This window comes from Otolemur garnettii, unplaced genomic scaffold (genome assembly GCF_000181295.1).
Source record: "Otolemur garnettii isolate 467f Iridium unplaced genomic scaffold, OtoGar3 scaffold00015, whole genome shotgun sequence".
In the NCBI taxonomy this organism is placed as follows: Eukaryota; Metazoa; Chordata; class Mammalia; order Primates; family Galagidae; genus Otolemur; species Otolemur garnettii.
Genome location: NW_003852410.1, coordinates 4,527,755 through 4,549,181, shown reverse-complemented (window position 1 = coordinate 4,549,181; position 21,427 = coordinate 4,527,755). Strand labels below are relative to the sequence as shown.

The 21,427-nt window shown below is 39.0% G+C and overlaps 1 non-coding gene across 1 annotated transcript; it reads right to left on the bottom strand.

The window, feature by feature from the left end:
- Window positions 1–12,519: 12,519 nt before the first annotated feature.
- Window positions 12,520–12,624, bottom strand: LOC111723792. The gene has a single exon (XR_002772260.1). It is a non-coding gene; the product is annotated as a U6 spliceosomal RNA (small nuclear RNA).
- Window positions 12,625–21,427: the final 8,803 nt, after the last annotated feature.

The window sequence follows — 21,427 nt, the reverse complement described above, 5'->3', positions numbered from 1 at the left end:
TACATTCAAAATGATCTGATCAGTGTGAACTTGCTAGCATGCTCAGCCTAAGTGCTTTCTCAAAAGAGCTTTTGGATTCCTAAAGGTCATTTTACTACAAATTAACCTCCTTAGTTGAAACAATTTTATTTCTGAGAAGAAATCATAGTTAAAATGTCATACTCCCATTTCTGGTAAATATAAAATTTGCCCTTTTTCTGCCTGCTATATTAAATGTTCATAGGTCTGTAGTGAACAAGATAATATTTGCTAAAACGTAAATCAATATTTAGTGCAGAAATAATTTAGACTCACTCTGGAACCACATGAAAATGTATTATTTATATCTTTAAATATATGTATTCAATACTGGAACATTATAAATAGATATATTTCCAAAAGCAGATTTTAATGCAATATTTAGAAATATAAAAGAGGTTGTTGGTCATTACCACTTGTTTTTATAATTTTATTAATTCCTGCTCAAACACTTCATTAACTCTATTCTGGCCCAAGATTTCTGATAGCATGTCAAGATTCTTTATCTGCTATGACAACTTCCTGTCTGATTTGTAATTGCTAACTCAGAAACAGACTTTAAATGCAGGCAGGAAGTATAACAGTGAATACGTGTCGTTATACACTTGTCAAAACCCAAGGAATGTACCTCAAGAGGAAACCCTACTGCAAACTCTGGACTCTGGGGAATGATGGCATGCCCACGTAGGTTCATCAATTTTAACAAATACAGTAGATGAGGTTGGACAATTAAGTTCACAAACTCATCCTAGAAAAAGTGCTACGTACCTCAGTGTCCAATCTTACTATGGTCGTCTTGGAGGTCCTCCCCTTGGAAAGCTGTGCACAGACACCAGGGCCTAGTTCACCCTTCAAAGCAATGTTGGAGTTGGAATGATCATCAGAGTTGTCATTGTATAAGGTCTGACAATTAAGTTCGAGAACCCATCCCAGAAAATGTGCTATGTACCGTAGTGTTGAATATCACTACGGTCACCTTCCAAGTACTCTGCAGGGCCATCTGGTGCAGGGTGTTGACAATGGGCAAGGCTGTGCATACACATATGTGGGGTCTAGAAGCCCATAGGAACTCTTCGTATTCTGCTCAGTTTTCTGTGGACCGACAACTGCTTAAAAATAAAGTCTATTAAAAATGAAGGGACTATTATGATTTTTTAGTGCATTATTGAGGACTTGGCTAAGGAGGCAGAAATCAGCATCAGAAACACAATAGCAGAATAGTTGTGTCCCAGTCAAGAACTCACAAGCTAGCCCGGACGCTATCCTCTGGTGTTGAAGCCCTTTGAGGGAATGATACTCCTAGACCACTCAAAGGATGTATTTCTGTCTTGGCACTGGATTTGTGTTAAGAAATCCCTGATTCACCTTTCATTCCTTTTACTGATACTTTATGCAAGAGAAATATTTGTGCCCATGCAGAGGTGGTTGGCATGTGTGTGTGTGTGTGTGTGTGTGAGAGAGAGAGAGAGAGAGAGAGGAGAATGATTTTGTAAAGATTAAGAGAGTAGCTTCAAACTTCAGATAATTTTTATTTTACATCTCATCTCTGCTACTTTCTGCCCTGCTTTCTCGAGCAAAACTAGTTAATTTGGGTCAGACTCTTAACAACAGAATTGTGATAATATCACTGATTCTCACAGTTGTGGTGAGGACTAAATAAAATGCTTACATTTGACTTAGCACAGTTGGCTCCACGGATTCACAGCAACTAACTGTTTGACTTTTGACAAGTCCTCTTTTGCCATCTCCAGCTTTTCATCTAAAAAAGGAAAGAGTTGCACAAATTTATGATTTGATTCCTTCCACTATAAAGTGTCATGCTTTTTTTCAATGGTAATTGAACCTCAATGGAAATAATCCATTGACCCTTTTTCTCATTAATACTATTATTAAAGGTGAACAACAAGACTATATAAAGACTGGAGCAGGGGTCCTCAAACTTTTTAAACAGGGGGCCAGTTCACTGTCCCTCAGACTGTTGGAGGGCCGGACTGCAGGCCCTGGGACAAGTCGGCTGCTAAGCAGGACAGGCAGCGGCAGCAAAAACACCCGGCAGGCCCAATAAATGTCCTAGGTGGGCCGCATAGCCGCAGTTTGAGGACGCTTGCACTGTAGAAATAGAGACATCATTATTTTACAGGTAGGCTTTATTCCTCCTGTTCTCCAAATCTGGTGATGTTGGAATACTGGCGATACCGAAAAAGTGGCACCCCAGCCAGCTCAGCCAAGCGGGGCTTGGGGACCTGCCACCTTTGTCTTGGTGGCAGCAGCCGGCAGAGGAATCGGCAGGTTGGAGCAAGTGGATGGGAGCTTCCTTCCCCCACCAAAGGCTCCAGTAGAGCGGCGCTAGAGGACCTTCCAGCTCTGCCTTGGTGGCAGCTGGCACAGAAGCCAGCAGGCTGGAGCAAAAGGGGGAGCTTCCCTCCCCCAAGAGAGGTGCCAGTAGCCAAAAGAACCGAACATGTGCAGGGAAAGACACTGGCGCCATGCTGTCTCCTCACGTGGACTTCTGGTGATTCCTCCAGTGCATCCCTGATTGGTCCATTTTCAAAACCTATTCATGATTAGTCTATTTTCAAGATCCAAAAGCTCATTGGACAACTGCCCCTATATAAGCCAGAGACCCTGAGCACAGACTTGGGCAGATCTCAGGAGAAGAGCAAAGAGGTTTGGCTCTGTAACACTTGTATCCTGCTCTATGAGATTTGCCCCTTTATAAGAGCTGTAAACACTCACAAGGGGGTTCGCCCCTTTGTAAGAGCTGTAAACACAAGGAGGTTTGCTCCTTTATAAAAGCTGTAAACACAAGGAGGTTTGCTCCTTTATAAGAGCTGTAAACACTTGCAAGGAGGTTTGCTCCTTTATAAGAGCTGCAACACTCGTATTATAAAACCTATCTTACTGCTAATCCTACTCTACAAAGAGGTTTGACTTGTTATAAGAGATGTAACACTTATACCTATTGAATAAAACCTATCCTGTGGTCCGTCACTTCATTCTTCAAACCGCTGAGACCAAGAACCTGGAAATTCAGTATCAAAAATCCAGTATCACTGGCACTAGAGAAGGCGATTTCTATTACGTCTCCTGTGGGGTTATAGAGGCAGAGTTTATTCCACTCTCACCTAGTTAATTATGTAGGTGTAGCTACCTGAGTCCTGAAACTAGGACTGTCAGCTAAAATTCAGTACATTCAGCTAAATTTGAATTTCAAATAAACAACATTCTTTTGGTATATTTTCCAAATATTGTATGGAATATTACTAAAATTTATTCTTTATCAGAGATCCAGATATAACTGGGAATCCTATATATTTTATTAACCAAATCTGTCAGTCCTAGGACAATGCAATTTGCATAGTTATTATTTTAGATTTCCACCTGAAGTATAAGAAAGACACAACCACCCTCAAATCTAATCCCTAATCTACATTACCACGGCCACTAGGTAAAGCTATGTCATCTCTCAGGCTTTTCCCCTTATACTGGAGGCCGTGTACTTCCAGTGTATTTTCTTTTGATGAGTGGAATTTCATATCCATTTATTCACTACCACGGCTTTATGCTGACTCTGGGTCTCTAAGGCCGGCTGATTGACCTGGTTGGAAGGTACAGGCCAGGACCACATGTGGAAACTCAACTCTAACTTAAATGAGAGTCAAGGCCACAGAGCACAAGATTTATTTCAACTGTTTAGTATTCCAAGGTTACCAGCAACCAGGTTAATGAGGTCAAATTGCATTGGTTGGGTCAGAGAATGAAGTGGTATTTATGAAAAGAAAATTGTTAAGACTGGCAGAGAGAGCTAATGATAATGAGATGCTTAATGGTGTGATGGAGGAGAGAGACAGTTGTAACACTCTCTTAATGGAAGTTCAAATGATTTCTGGTGAACTTTCTCTAACTCTTTTGCTCTTGCATTATATGTGATTGATCACAACGAAAACTCTGAGCGCGATGGAGAAGACTGGATTTGGAGATATGTCTGCAGTATGAGAGAAGAGTATCTTTATACTCTTCCATCAGAATGGAGATTTGTTAGGCAGAAGCTTCCTTTTCACTTGAAAGTAAACATGGGTAGTACTTATTTAGAAAGTACGCAGGGAAATTATCTCAACGGAAGATAAAGGCGGAACTGACAAATTCTAATTGTTGGGCAAATTAGTATGTTCACTGGAGGGAAAGTCACTTTCATAAATTATTTGTGGTGAAAATATCCAAAGACAGACAATATAATATTCTTCGGGGATTAGGGAGTTTGTCTTACTGTGTCACTTCATCAATGCTACAAGTTATTACTTAATATTCCCTTAGCATCACCCCACCCCGTAAGTTCATTCTTCTGACTGTGCATCATTCTGGAAACCAGCATACCATGGTATTGATGGGCTTCAAAATTAGAGGTGGCTGAACTAGTCTAGCTCTGCGTCAATGCTACCTATTAGCTGCATGAGCTTGTAGAACTTCTCTGACCCATGATGTCTCCTTTAAAGCGTACATCCATCGCATACATGAAATCTAGGAGCAAGCTGGTTACCTCACGCACAGTTCTTAGTACACAGTGTATATCCATTATATTGAAATAAAATAATTCTTAGTACTGTTTTAATGGAAGATATAAAATCATACTGGTATTAGGGGAAAAAATCAGGAAATTCTGCATCACCTTATTGAAAGAAAAACTGTCCAGTTATGACTCTAAATAAAAACAAATAAGAGAAAGCACTGATAAATTATAATAAATAAACTTTTCTTGGTAAAAGATAGCATGGTTGAAGTTGAAATAATTAAAAAAATCTAACTAGAAAAAATAATTGATGAAGGAATAATCCCTCTAGCCACGTGCTTCTTCCCCTACCACCCACATTATTTTCTCTTTCTCTTCCTGTCTAACTGGTCTGGTGCACTGTGCCCCTCTCTTTCTTAAAATGATGTGTATTCACAGCTTCTCCTTATCTGTCTAAATGTTGCCAGGATTCAGCCCCGTCCCAGAAGATAACTGTAAATTGGGAGATATTTTATAAATAAACATACTCTTTACTCTCGGCTCAATACTTTTCCAAGAATATGTCCAGTCCTTGTTAAAAATTCCAAGTATCAGAGACTGTGTGTCTTTTCTCTGATCCTGACCCATCCTTGCATAGAAATAAGAAAAAGTTTGAGACAGAGAGAAAGATAAATCTTTAATACTTCTGGAAGCCATAAGAAGCTCTCTCCAAAAATGGAATTTCCTGAGATGAAAACCTTGACCCAGGTATCACCCAGGTAGAGTTCTAAGAACCGTTTCCTTGATCTCAGTTGCTTATTTTTCCACTTCCTGTCTCAAGGGGCAAGGAGAATTAGAAGGCTTAACTTAGACACAACTAGTTACATAGCACTTAGATCAATCTGATCTTAACTTTTCCTTTTTTCAGTTGATCTTTCCCCCTTAGAACTGCATTTTCACTTGTATTCTAGCATGCTTGTCCCTTGAAATAATAATAAGCTGCCTTTATCCCTAAGATGCAATACACAATATTTTACTGACCACATGCAGTTGTTATTTGCCCAAATGCTGAATCAAACAGAAGATGAAGAATCTTCTTCTGAATCTTCTGAATCTTCTTCAGAAGAATCTTCTGAATCTTCTTCTGAAAATACTTACCCTACTGGGCTGAACCAGCCTCTGAACCCCTGATCTTTCTGCAGCAACCTTCTTTGTGTTGTTGGATTGGAAGATAGGGCCATGGAAATCTCTGGAATTGTTCTGGAATAGCTATAAAGTTATTGCACAAATAATATCTTGAGTCCAATTTTTGTAGTCTTTTTTACTTCAATCTATACATTCAATACCCATCAAAAATGTCCCCATTTTGCCTGTGTGATTACATTTTTATATTTGAGTATCAAACTTTATATCGATCCAATTGATTTTGCTGGAGCCAAACCCAAAGATTGTTTTCCCCTAGTGAAAGAAAAACTACCTGGCTGGTACTTGGTTCTTTTCATTTATTGTTAACCTTACTGTTCTGAAATAATTTAAAGAGAAATGTAAAGGCAGTCAGGAGGGAAGTCTGGAGCAACAACTGCAGCCAAACATGTGTAATTATGGCTTTAATTATAATGGAATTGTGAATTCTCACAGAGCGTAGATGTGGGAGTTTTCTAATAGAATATATTCAATATAGGATCCTTAGAACTCATTAGTACTTAAAATGGTAGGTGGGTCTATGGGCCCATAGACCACTAGGAGATCAGTCCTAGATCAGAGGTGATCAACAGCCCCTGTCATTTGTCCATGAATTCTGTAAAATGACATGGAAACTCTCTCTGTGTGTACACTCATTGTTTTTGGAATGTGGCCTGCAGATTCCAATAGTTTCTTGACTTCACATGAAATGGGACCTGCAGATCGATGCATTTCCTTTTGCCTCATCACTTTGTGAAAAGTAAAATTTTAGATTAGTGCCAAGAACAGAACTGATCCATATCTTATCTCCAGATTCAAAGAAAACTCTACAGACAGCACATGCTAAGTCTTTTAGAGTGGGGCAAGTTATAAGTAATATAAAAGACTGTGCAATAATCTGGCTACTCAGAGAAGGTTTTGTTGAAACTATAATGTTCACATGTATATTAGTGCTCGTGATTTAAGTTTCCAGAAATAGAGAAAAACATACTAAAACTAGTTAAAACAATAAAAGGAATCAGCTCAGATAATTAAAAAGTACAGGAATACTACATAGAGTTGCTTGTAGGTATGGCTTGATCCAGAAGCTTGTGGTGACATTAGAGCTCTAGTTCTTTCAGTTTTGCCACTTCACTGTGTCTTCAATGGCGTCTTCAAGTTGGTGTCACTTGTGGAAGAAAATGGCTGCAGCAGTTTCACACATCTTGTTCGCCACACAGTGAAGAGGAAGAGAACTTCTTGGGTGCAGCATTCCCTGGCCAACCCTGAGATTACCCCTCAGGTGAGCACATTAATTCACCTGGCAATGACCGAACCCAGCCTTTGGGACCAGAGGAGACTGAGCCTGCTCATGGGCTTTCACTGGTCACGTGCTCCTTTGGAAGAACAGAGAGTACAGTAGCCTTCCTTCAGCTTAAGTGAACACCAAAACAGAAAACTGATGTTCTTAGAAGATGGGGAAATGATGAATTCTGGGAAACTAGGAAAGTGATCAGTCACTACACTGAGGCAAAGAGCAGAAGGAAAACATAGAATGTGAAAAATCCAGGGTGAGCAGAACACAACCCTGATGTAGTGAAATGAAGGCCGTTTAACATGAGGGAGCAGAAGCCCAGAAGGCAGCCTGCACGTGCACAGCTGGTAAGCAGAGAGACAGTAGAGTTGAAACTCAGCTCCTGTGACCCCAAGTCTGTTCTTTCACCATCTACCATCACCTCCACAGAGAACCAGGTGCTTAAAGCTCATAACCTGCAAAGCAACCTTGGCTGAGCCTGTGGGAATGAACTGCTGGGTAATGTGTGGCATAGACCAACAACAGCTGTGAATTTAGTTTCAGTACCACATATAGAGAGAGTTCACAGAATGGTGTAGTTTTTACTTGCAGGATTCAGTAATGCCAGATACTTCTCAGAAGCTTTGCAGCTGAGATTGTCCAAGGTCTCTGTAAAGATGACTCTTCTTCTATTCTGTAATTGAAGAGCCAGAGGCAAAGGATAGTGAATTAGCTAAGCCATCACTAGAGCACCCCTGATGGCCCAGGTCTCAAATGAATGGTTGATGGTTGTTTCCTATCATAAATAAGTACATGCTTAGCACACTCTCAGAGTCAAAGGACCAGTGGTAACCCAGAGAAACTGTTATTAACTTTCTGTGGCCAGTGAGAGAAAATAGAAAAGTTTAGTTGCAAAGTAAATTTCTGTCAGGATGGTATTGTTGAAAAGTAACAGAAACTTGAACCAGCAGATTGAGTTTTGCTCCTAGTTTAGTAAGAATGTAACCTTGGGCATACAGTGTTCCCCTCAATTTAAGAGGAAGGGTCTGCACTAGACCACCAGAGATGCTCTTCTCAGCTTTGAGAGCTCACGTTTTTGCTTTGGATCTGTGTATCTCAGTAACTGAGATATACAAGAAAGGATGGCTTGACACTCAGGGAACAGTTAAATGGCATTAGATCTGGGTTCCTCACACCTAACGTGCAAAAAAAGAATCAACTGAGGTTCTCGTTAAAACCAGGGTCTGGGCTCGGCGCCTATAGCTCAACCGGCTAAGGCGCCAGCCACGTACACCTAAGGTGGCGGGTTCGAATCCCCAGCACGGACCCACCAAACAACAATGATGGCTGCAACCAAAAAATAGCTGGGCGTTGTGGCGGGCGCCTGTGGTCCCAGCTACTTGGGAGGCTGAGGCAGGAGACTCGCTTGAGCCCAGGAGCTGGAGGTTGCTGTGAGCTGTAATGCCACAGCACTCTACCCAGGGGGACAGCTTGAGGCTTTGTCTCAAAAAAAAAAAAAAAAAAAAAAAAAAAAAACCAGGGTCTGGTTCAGCAGACTTTCTTTCATCCTGAGAGGTCGCATTTCTAACAAACTCCTGGTAGATGCCAGCGCTGATGCTCCCCAGTTATGCTCTGTACACCGGGAGTAGAAAGGGTTTAGAGCATCAATATATGTTTCCAGTAAAATTAATGCAGAGGAGAAAATTGATGAAGAGGAATAGAAGTAAGGGGGAGAAGTATGTCTCTATTGATAAAAATAAATGATATTTACAAATTAAGTAAGAGTTGAGATCTATAGAAAAAATATAAAACTATACTTTGATAAAAGTATACAAAAACATATATAGGATTGAGTTGTAAGAATTATGAATGTCTTTAGAGCAGCTTGTTGGAATAGCTTACTAGGAGACCACAGCTGGTTGGTACTACTCTTTTCAACAAACATGAGGTAATTTTTTTTTTATTATTAAGTCATTTGTACATAGATCACGAATACATTTATGCCATTATGGGATTCAATGTGTTGATTATTTGTACAAAGTGGCGTGCTTACATCCTGCTACGTTTTGAAGGCTCCCAATGCTTGACAGACAAAAGCACTGGGTGTTGAAGGATGTATTTCCAAAGCGGCCCAGAGCCCAGAGCTGTCCTGCCATCTAGAGATATATTGGAATTTCCACAAGGACCTCTAAATCCTGTCCAGGACTATTTCTATGGATGGCACAATCCTCAAACTAAGTCACTTGCTCTATGAATGGCAACCTTGATTTTGCTACTTTTTCTCTTTTTATGTTAATGAATCATTATACCTTTGCAATGAAAAGCAAATTATTTTCCTGTGAATAAAAGCCACAGTGTTTCTGAAGCTCTTTGTGTAGGCTTTCTTCATTTATCTTTCACTGTAATTTCAGTAATGAGCATAGAAGGATCTGCAGGAAAAAAAATATGTGTAGAAATACCAACATCAGATCCAGCAATGACTCATTTCACAAGGCGTCTTTTAGTTCCCCTGTTCTCGTTCCCTGGGTCATCGATGAACAACGTTACAAGCCTTGCTTCTATGTTCCCTCTTGCATGGGTTATAGTAACAATAATTAGAGCTGAAAATAAATGCGTACCCTAGAATGAATGGTCTGCCCTTTGTTCAGCAGACAGAAGGATGATTCAAGATTCTGTTTTTTCATCATCATTTTTATTCTGCACACACTCTTTGTTCTCTGCAATGTTTTATCGACCCCTGTCAGGTTAAAAAGAAGCAGATAAGACAGGCAGCCAGTGAGGACTTAGGAGGCCAGTCTTGGTGGGGGAGTCTCCCTCTCCCTAGCTCTGGAGCAGCACTGGGCTGTGAGCCTGGGCATTTCTTTCTCTCCTCTATAGGTTGATTGCACACGTGCATTATGTTATGTGTTGACCTATAAACTCACCTTCATCTCCCAAAATTTGAAAGAGCAATGGAAATCCTATTGGCCATTTTCAGGTATCTTGGTTAACTATTCTTTGAATTTCTACAGAAATATATTTGGTCCTTAAAAACCATTATTTTCCTAAGACATAGGAAGGTGATTGGGTGTTCTCAAACACAGCTAAACCTCTTAAGCACATGTATGTTTGTTACCCAACTTCTAGCAACAACAGTCAAAATAATGGTACTGATAGTAGCCACCATTTATTTAGATTTTACAATATCTAGTTGTGTAGTTACAAATATTACATCAATTAGTCTTCTTGGGGAACCCGTAAAGCAGACATTATCATTACCCTCCTTCAATTTTCTCAGTCTTCTTTTTCTTGTTATTATACCTTGTTTGTAGAGTAAATGAAAAAGCCTTGAGGAGATTATATAAATTCTCAGAAGTCAGAAGCTTATTGATTGCAGAGCCAAGAAACTCAGCTCTGGATTCCAAGCTCTCGCCTCCTCTATTTGGGCTTCCTTGGTTCAATCCTGATGTTGCTGTTCTGTTCAAAATCCTCTCTCACTGTGGGGACTACCATCCCACAAGCAGAGACCGCAATTGTCCTGGTCCCTGCAGTGACAAACAGTACTTAGCACAGTCCCCAACCCATAGGAAGGATTTACTATCTAACTTAGAGACAGAGAGGTTGAAGAGGGGCACACAAAGTGGGGAAAGAAAAGGAGGAACAGAGGAAAAGCGGAAACAAGAAAAAATTCTGCAGCCTCAAATGATGTTAAATTGTTACGTTTGACCTGAACATCCCAGTTCCCAGGAAGCCACAGGAAGGAGAGCAGAAAGAGGACAGGATGGTGACAATACTGGTGGAGAGTCAAAATCAACTCAGGAATCCCATAGACAAAACATCTTGCAATGAGAAGTTTCATGCAAAAGAACATTCTATGAGATACTTATTATACTCTGTCACCTTAATTAGGCAGGTATTTCAGGATGTTTTGTGCCTGATACTAAGTTTTACCTATAATGTTAAAACATTTGATTAATTGCTTTTAGAAACTGTAGACAAATGAATTTTTAATTTCAGTAGTTGCAATCCTTTGACAAATATAATTAGGATAATTAAATTTATTTTATATGACAAAATTATAATGTATTTATCATATCATCATCATTCTTAGAATTACTATTATAGTCAATACATTATTTTTCTTTTATTTCTTTTTTCTGTTTTTATCTTTCTTTTCCCTTCTTTCTCCTTTCTATCCTTCCTTCCTTTTTAATTTTTCTTATTCTTATTTTTTATTTCAGATTAATATGAGGGTACACGTGCTGAGGTTACATTGTTTTCATTTCTAAGGTAAAGTTCAAGTTGTATGTAGATCGAGCCCTTCAATGAGAGAACATGCTGAATTCCATCACTTTGCACATCAGGTGAGAGGCCGCCGATCACCCTCCCTCCTCCCTGTTCCCTTTTCCTTCCTCTCCCCTCCCCCTCCCTAGAATATACTTGTGTTTTTCTCTTGTGTGGGCATGTAGTTGTTTATATACTGGTTTCATACTAGTATTGAGTATATTGGATACTTGTTTTTTTCTTTCTTTTTTTTTAATTGAATGGTAACTATGTACATTAATGCACTTCTGGGGTACAGTGTGGGGATTTCACATGCAGTCTGAAATACTTCCATCAAACTGGTCAACACAGCCTTCATGTAATTTTCTCAGTTATTGTTTTAAAACGTTCACATTCTACTCTTAGAAAGATTCACTTGTACCCCTATAAGATAAACCTCAGAAGTGATCCCTCCAAACTCCCTCCCTTCTCTCTCCCCCCTCCCCATATTCTTAGGCTATTTGGTTATAGCTTTCATATAAAAGGTATAAATTAGTTTCATAATAGAGGTGTGTACATTGGATACTTTTTCCTCCATTCTTGTGATACTTTGCTCAAAAGAACATTCTCCAGCTCCATCCATGTGAACATGAAGGATGTAAAGTCCCATCTCAGGATGGGCAAGGAACTTGAAGAGAAATTTCTCCAAAGAAGACCAGCATACGGCCTACAGATATATGAAAAAATGCTCACCATCCTTAATCATCAGAGAAATGCAAATCAAAACTACTCTGAGATATCATCTAACTCCAGCGAGATTAGCCCATATCACAAAATCCCAAAACCAGAGATGTTGGCGTGGATGTGGAGAAAAGGGAACACTCCTACACTGCTGGTAGGAATGTAAACTAATGTGTTCCTTTTGGAAAGACATCTGGAGAACACTTAGAGAACTAAAAATAGACCTGCCATTTGACCCTGCAATCCCTTTGTTGGGTATATTCCCAGATGACCAAAAATTGCATTACAACAAAGATATTTGTATCAGAATATTTATTGCAGCCCAATTCATAATTGCCAGGTCATGGAAGAAGCCCAAGTGCCCATCGATCCACAAATGGATCAACAAACTGTGGTATATGTACACCATGGAATATTATGCAGCCATTAAGATGGATATTTGTTTTTCTAGTCTTATGATACTTTACGAAGAAGAATCTGTTTCAGCTCCATCCAGGCAAACACAAAAGATATAAGGTTTCCATCTTTTCTTATGGCTGAATAGTACTCCAGGGTATACATGTACCACAGTTTGTTAAAAAATATGGAACACTTCATGAACTTGTGTGTCATCCTTGCACCAGGGCTGTGCTAATCTCCTTGTATCGTTCCAGTTTAGTAGATGTGCTGCTGACATGAGCACCTTTCCTTCTTTTTTTTTTGAAAACACTTCTATGTGTCAATGTAAAAGATGCTGAAGAAACTACTTCTAAATATGGCATTGAACACTGCACTCGTATTTCATGGTTATAATTAATTTTCAGTTTCCTCTTCCTGTACCTCTAAGAATCTATCTAGGGAAAAAATATTTGGATTTACAGGTACCCCAAACAAAGGTCAGGGAGCCTGCCTCAAATGACCCTGAAGGTTGGAGAGGAGAAAGGAGATAAAAGATGAATACTTATGTATGAAACCCTTCCTTCAGAACATTAAAATTGAATTTTTTATGCTTATAAATTCACAAGAGAGGGGCATATCAGTTTAGCTTCTCCCATCTGGGAATGGGATTTCCAGCTGTGTTTTCATGACAAACTTTCATCACAGAGAACATTCCAGATGGCCTAAAGGTTTAGCTATAATGGTATTTGATCTATATCATTTTTTCATAATGTGCTCCAAATTGAATTTTTAATCCCTTTCTCCAAAAACCACTGGGATATACTCCACCCTCTCTGGCTCCTTTCTGAGCTGCTGTTTTGATATAGTTATGAAGAGAATTATTATTATCAAGTTATTGTTATCATGAATTTATCCCCTCTCTAGATTACTGCAACAAAATTAAAGTTACCAGTAAGCATGTAACTAAATAAAAAATGTAAAGCTCCCCCAAACCATATGCATTTAGACTAAGTCTGAGTTAATTTTTTTTTAAGTTATAAGCTACACATAATTGCAGCTTGAGATAATTTGATATTTTTTTTAAAAAAAAGAAAAACTAGAGTTAGGTGGTAAGTTTGAGTTTGGAAGACACCTAGTCCTGATAATTCACAATGAACAGAATAAGAGTTTGTATTTGCATTCAACTAAACCTTTCATTGTTCAATGGACATTTGTTGTTCTGGGTGCTGGAAATTCAGCAGTGAACACACAAAAAATAAGTTCTACCTGTGCAGAGTTCATATTAATATAATAATTAACATTGTATACATTGCATAAGAAGAATTTATAAAGATATATTAAATATATTTTTTTTGTGTGTACCTGTGTTGTGTATTATCAGTAAATAAATTTTTGCACTTGCATGCACACACTCACACAAATCTTGATCTAAAAATCTCCTTTGTGACTTCAGAGGAATTTTGAAGGCCAATTCTTAGTCAAAGTATGGTTTCCAAAACTAATTCCAGAAAGTAGTTTCTCTTCCTCCAATTTTTCAATTAGGCAAAAAGGCATTAGGTTTGGGGGCAAAGGAATAGAAAGGAGAATTTGATGACTTTGTACAAGTGAGTACATTTCAAGAAAACCAGCCTGGGGCCTTATTCATTTCTTATTGCTCCTACAAAAAACCACCACTAATATACTAGCTTAAAGCATGTGATCTTTATTTCTTATAGTTCTACAGTTTAGAAGTTGTAAAATCAAGGTGTCAGCAGAGCTGTGTTCCTCCCTGAAGCTCCATAGGAGAATCTCCTTATGTCTTTCCAGCTCCTAGAAGCTGCCGAACTTCCCTGGCTTGTGGCCTCTTATTTACATCACACCAACCTCCCTCCATGGTCAAGTTTTTCTCTGACTCTCATCTTCCTACCTCCTTCTTTTAAGAACCCTTGTGATTATGATGTTGCCACCCAATAATCCAAGATAATCTTATCTCAAGGTCATTATCTTAATTACATATGCAAAGACTCTTTTAACATGTAAGGTAACATATTCACAGGTTCTGGGGATTGGAACCTGGATGTTTCTGGAGACACATTATGCAGCCTAGCACAGAGACTGATGTGTGGAAGGAAATATTCAGACTCTGATTTGCATATTTGCCTGTTTATATAATGTGAGTTTGTAGGTACAGTGTCACCTCAGAAGTTTTAGGCTCCCTAGCAATTACAGAAACCTTCAGATCACCCTTTGCTTGCACTACTGGAGCTGACTTTGCAATCAGGAAAGGACATGTTTGTTTCATTATGAGCAGGAAGGCTACTTCATTGATCAGTTGAAGACAACAGAGGCATGGAACTCTTTTACGTTTGCCATTAGGCATCATATCTCAATTCATTTAAAAAAATACATATATGCACAGTTTTCTTTAAAAAATCTTTTCTACATAGCCCTCCCTGGTGGAGCTCTCAAATGAAACTTTTTAGGTTGGTCAGATGTGGCCGTTTAAAGTCTATCAGAATTGACGGCAGTCCAGGAATTAGTGGTACTATCTCTTATGTCACATTAACTTGTTAGACAAGTTCAGGCACTTTCTCCGATTTTTCTGGATTCAATGCCTCCCTCCTCTGGTAGAATAAAACGTACGTAGAGTTACAAAGCGATAAAGTTAAACTGTTTATTTATTTATTTATTTATTTTGGTAAAGAATTTTAAGATTTTCATTGTGGATTTAATTATCTGAGTGACTCTTTGTCTTGACATATCTAAAATATGATTAAAAATTTCACCAAAGCTGATGCTATATGGTTTTTCCCCATCCAATCTAGATGTCATGTTCACTGACATTTGATTTTAAATACTCAGAATAATTTTCAGACTGAAAAATTGCTATTGAAAAACATAGGACAAGGTGATGTAGAACCATTTTTTTCTGTTCTACCCCAATGTTAAATATTTTTAACCATAACTAAATACAACTATAAACCTAACAAACAGCACATGAACACAATCTTAGTCCACTCTGGCTAATATGAGCCAATACCATAGACTGGGTAGCTTACTTAGAACAAGCATTTATCTTTCACAGTTCTGGAGGCTCCCAATATCAAGGGACTGGAAGTTTTGTGTCTGTTGGGGACCCATACCCAGGTTCCAGTCTTTTCTTTGTGAATTTATAGGGCAGAAGGTGCCAGAGAGCTCTCTGGGGCCTCTTCTGTAAGAGTACTAGTCCCATTCCCATTCATGAGGGCTCTCCCACTGAAAGAGCATCACCTCCTGATGCCATTATCTTGGGGATTTGATTTCAACACACACATTTTGAAAGTACACAAAAATTTAGACCACATAAAGGCAGCTAAGGAGATCAATGAAAGGTATTAAGACAGGGAAATAGTTAGGGACCCCACGACTGGCAGGGCAACATTTGGGCACAAGCATTTGACAAAGGGCACATTTGGTCCTCATCCAAAAGAGAAAGGGACCCAGGGTCAACATTTTCTGAGCCCCAAGCCAGCAGCAAAAGACTTATACTCTTTCCTCCCCTGCATATAACAAAACTGGAGCCCCACAGAAAACACCAAACTGAGCAGAGCTGACAGGGAAATCAATGTGGAGGCCCACAAACAGCAGGAGACCAAGGAAACATTCTTCTTCCTACTGGGCCTGAGACTCCCTACTCCACAGAAAGATACCGAAGCTGCCAATGACCCATACAAGAAAAGCCAAAAGTAGACTGGCTGAGAAGCCTCCTTGTTGCCAGGGCCTGGAGACTCCTGCCCCTAGTGCCATCAGAAAAGAGAAAGAGCATGGATATAAGACTCACCACAAGCAACTGGTCCCAGAATTGCTCTCCAGGTGGCCTGGCAGGGAGATCTTACTGCAGCAAGCTCTTGCCAAGGATAACCCTTGCAGCCCAGAGACATCCCACCTGCACCAGAGTAGCAGACAGAGCTGGGTAAAGGAGCCCAGACATGGAAGAACACACTGACCCAAGGTCTCTTGTAGGCAACGTCTTGTTAAAGCTTTTGTGTGAGCCTGGTACCCTCTTCCTCCACTTAGAGCACAGATACTGGCAGTGGAGTAGGGGCAGCAATAGGGAATCCAATCATAAATGAGTGTCTAGAGAAGGAACCTGGGAGTCCTTTCCTCTACCAAGAGACATGCAAGGGCCCCTCCTGAGTCCATTTCTATGTCCCTCCTCAGGTAGCAACAGCCAGAACCAGTCAGAGCCCCAAACTAACAATCAAACCAAAATAAGAGCACAAAAGCTCTGAAAATTGAACTGTCTGGGAACCTCAGGACACAACATAAACTAAAACCAATATGTTACATCTAAACAGGGCAACTACCTGCTAAAATGAAAGATTAAATATAGGAGCTAAAATGAAAGATTAAATATAAATATACAAAAGATTAAATATATTATAAGTGTTCTTATAATACAATAGGTAACATTTCCAAGATATGTCTAAAAGTCATCATAATAGGAGCCAGGAAAATCACAGCTTGAATGATAAAGGACAATTAATTGACATCCATCAACATTGAGATAAGTTAGATGTTAAAATTATCTAACCAGGATTTAAAAGAAACTATTAAATGTGATAAAAATTCTCAGCAATAAATTATAAATTATCCTGAAAAAAATGGGGGGGAAAATCACTAAAAATACAGAAATCATATTAAATAAAGAAGCCAAATAAAAATATAAGATGGGTGTGGTGGCTTAGGTCATAATCATAGCACTTTGGGAGGCCGAGGATGGATGATTGCCTGAGCTCAGGAGTTTGAGACCAGCCTGGGCAGGAGTAAGACTCCATTTCTATTACAAACAGAAAAATTATCCTGGCATGGTGATGCATGCCCGTAGTCTTAGCTACGCAGAAGACTGAAGCAGGAGGATGGCTTGAGGCCAAGAGTTTCAAGTTCCAGTGAGCTATGATGATACCTAATCATCTAATCAGGTTGACAAGATCGGGAGGAGAAAGGAGAAAGAAGGGAGAAGGGAGAAGGAGAAGGAGAGAAAGAGGAAGAGGAGGAAGAGGAAGAAGAAGAAGGAGGAGGAGGAAGGAGGAGGAGCTAAAGAAATACAATATTCACTAATTATGTAGGATCGACAGTGGAGTAGAGATGATAGATCAACTAGAGTAAAAAAAAAAGACAAATCAAGGTAATTCTCTCAATTTTAAAAACAGAGGGAAAATAGATGAAGAGATTAGATTATAAAGAAAGAGGAGGGGAAAGAAGAAGAGGAGGAAGAGGAAAACAGAGTATCAGGGACCTGTAGGAACATAACAGTCCCAAAAGAAAATGAGAATGTGGCTGAGATCATTCAAGAAATGATGTCCCCAAACTTCCCAACATTGACAAAAGACACAAACATTCAGGAAACAAAAAACAAATAACAAAGAGGCTAAATGCAGAAAAATTTATGCCAAAACATTTCATAAATAAACTTCTAAAAACAAATGACAAAAGAAAAATTTTGAAAGAAGATGGAGAAAAATGAAACATCATCCACAGGGGGACACCAATTCTGATGTCCATGGACTTCTCATATAAAATCATAGAGGCCATTTTGGAAAGGAATATGGAGAAGCCTCAAACAGCTAAAAGTAAATCTTCATTTGACTCCATAGTCCCATTACTGGGGCTAGAAGAAATAAAAGGCTATTCGCCACAAGGGCATTCACACTTGAATTTTTATTGAAGCTTAATCCATAATCACCAAGATGTCAAAAAAATCCAAGTGCCCATCAACTCATGAATGGATTAGTAAACTGTGGTATATGTACACCATGGAACATTATTCAGCCATAAAGAAGGACGGAGGCTTTACAGCTTTTGTATTTACCTGGATGGATTTGGAGAACATTCTAAATAAAATATCACAAGAAAATAAAAGCAAGTATCCAACGTAGTCAATACTATTATGAAACCAATAGATGAATTAATTCATGCCCACATGGATGAAAGGCTCAATCCAGCAGAAAGATATAATAATCTTAAATTTGTATATATGAAACAACAGAGCCTCATATTATGCAAAGTAAAAACTGATACTGCTGAAAGGAGCAACAGACAAACCCACAATTACATACGTGGACTTTATCCTCTTAGTCTCAGATGCTGATAGAACCACAAAGGAGAAAATGGAACAAGGGTGTAGAAGATATTAACAACAAAGTCAAACAACAAGAATTACCATTACTGTCTGGCCAGTCGAGGTGGCTCAACCCTATAATCTTAGCTCTCTGGGAGGCTGAAGCAGACAGACTGCTTAAGCTCATGATTTAGAGACCAGCCTGAGCCAGAGCAAGACCTTGTCTCTAATAAAAATGAAAAAAAAAAAAACCAAGGCCAATCAATTAAGCCTAAGAGTTTGAGGTTACTAAGAGCTATGATGCCACGGCACTCTACCCAGGGTGAAAAAATAAAATTCTTTCTCAAAAAAAAAAAAAAAAAAGAATTACCATTGCTAAAGAGTTTATGCGCACATATATTAGTAAATACATATGTATGTGTATCTCTGTAGCTATGTGTGTGTACATGGGTGTGTGTAATTTTCAAACATTTTATGGTCAAAGAGGAAGTTTAAAAAAATTCAAAACACATGTGGAATTAAGTGAAAATGAAAATTTAACATTTCAAAATACATAGGAAGCAACTAAAACAGTGTGGCAATGAAAATATTAAAACTATGTGTGTAGGCTCGGCGCCTATAGCTCAACGGGCTAAGGCGCCAGCCACGTACACCTAAGGTGGCGGGTTCGAATCCCCAGGCCGGACCACCAAAACAACAATGACGGCTGCAACCAAAAAATAGCCAGGGGTTGTCGCCGGCGCCTGTGGTCCCAGCTACTTGGGAGGCGAAGGCAAGAGACTCGCTTGAGCCCAGGAGTTGGAGGTTGCTGTGAGCTGTAATGCCATGGCACTCTACCCAGGGGGACAGCTTGAGGCTCTGTCTCAAAAAAAAAAAAAAACTAAGCGTGTAAGTTAGAAAGGAGGAAAGAGCTCAAGTCAGTCATCTGAGCTGCCAGACCAAGAAAACTGTAAACGAAGAGCAAAATAAATCCAAAGGAAGCAGGAGGGAGAGAATAAATGTAAGCAGTTTTCTTTTAAAAATTAAAAGACACCAAAACAAAGCCAATGAAACAAAAAAACTGATTCCTATTAAAAATGAATAAAATTGATAAAACTGAAGCAAGACTGATACAAATAAAAAGAGAAAAGAAAGGAAATACCAGTGTTAGGAATGAAAAAGGATATCAGTACAGATCTTGTAGCCATCTAAGGTATAAAAACACCACCAAGAAGTTTTTGCTCAGAAATTTGATAACTTAGAAGAAGTGAATCAGTTGCTAAAAAACTTCAAATTGTCTGAACTCAACCAAGATAACATCAATAATCTAAATAGTCCTATGACCATTTAAAAATGAATTTGTAACTAGAACATTCCTGAAAAAGAAATTTCCAGGTGTAGGTGGTTAAACCGGAGAATGCTACCAAGAGTTTAAAGGAGAAATAACAGCCATTCTATGTAATCCTCCAGAAAATAGAAGAGGAGGTTATATGCCCAGTTCAAATTAGGAGGCCAGTGCTACCTGGTGTGACATCAGACCAAGATAGTACATAGAAAGAAAAAAAATTACTACAGATCAATATATTTTATCAATTTAGATGCAAAAACCCACAACAAAATATGACCAATCTGAATCCAATTTGTATACAAGGTGTTATATGCCATAACAAAATGGGATTGGATTCAGGCATGAAAGCCTGGATCAGCCTTCCAAAATCAATGTACAGAGAGCTAGTGGCAGCTGACAAAGACCTAAAACACCGGGCTGAAACTCTTGGATGGAAGTAAGGCACCAGTGATGAAAACTGAACACTGTGATCAAATTGGTGAGTACATATTTAACGGCCAGTGCAACCACAGGGTTAAGGTTGTCTATATGAAAATGAAGGGAGATTACTTCCAGATGCTTGCTGAAGATGCATGTGGTGATGTTCCAAACCAAATGACACATCATTTCCAAGGAGTTTCCCAAGAGGCATTTGATACAAACAAGAAAGAGATGATGCCCACATACTCAGTCTGCCTGGGGCTGGCTCTTAATGTTTCTCTATTTTACTACAAGATCCTTGATAGCCCAGAGCTTTCCTGCACATTGACTAAAATGTCTTTTAATGAGGCCATCGCAGAACTGGATACACTAAATAAGACTAATACAAAGACAGCAGGCTTCTCATGACGTTACTTAGCGACAACCTAATTCTACGGATATCAGATAGGGAAGAACATACCCTGGAGTAAGAAGCGGAAAACTGAATGCAAGCAAGGTGTCATCTTTCTTCCCCAGAGAAACTATTTTTATAATTAATTATTTCTTTTTATTTCAGAGTATTATAGTATTACACACATTTTGGTCACATAATTTCCTTTTGTACGTTTTAGGTCAAAGTTATTAGCGTGCCCTTCACCCAGAATGTGTGCATTAGACCAGTGAGATGCGAATTAATACTACACTCCCCCACTTGGTTTCCACTGAGCATTACTTCCATATGTGCACATGAGTGGTGACTGACTAGTTCCAATTTAGTATTGAGTACAAGTGGTGTTGGTTTTGGAGTAAGAAGAATGGTCTCCAGCTCTTTCCAGGTTGTTACAAAAGATACTAGGTTACTATTTTTTATAAATGACTGAGTAGTACTCCCTGTATTTATGGGCTCTTGGGTTGTTTGCACATCTTAGCAATTGTGAATTGTGCTGCTATCAACCTTCAAGGACAAATGCCTTTTTGATAAAATGACTTCTTTCCCCTTGGGAATACTGGATCAAAGAGTAGGTCTACTTTTCATTCTTTGGGATATCTCTATACTACTTTCCATAGACGTTATTTCGGTTTGGAGCCCCACCAGCAGTGAATGAGCGTTCCTTTCTCTCTTCATCCACACCAGCATCTGTTGTTTTGGGACATGTTTATATAAACCATTCTCCCTAGAACTAGGTGATATCTCCCTGTGGTTTTGAATTGCAACTACCTGATGATTAGAGACAATGAACCTTTTTCCATGTTGCCCATTAAACTACCTTCAATTGAAATGTTTCTTCTCATGTCTTTTGC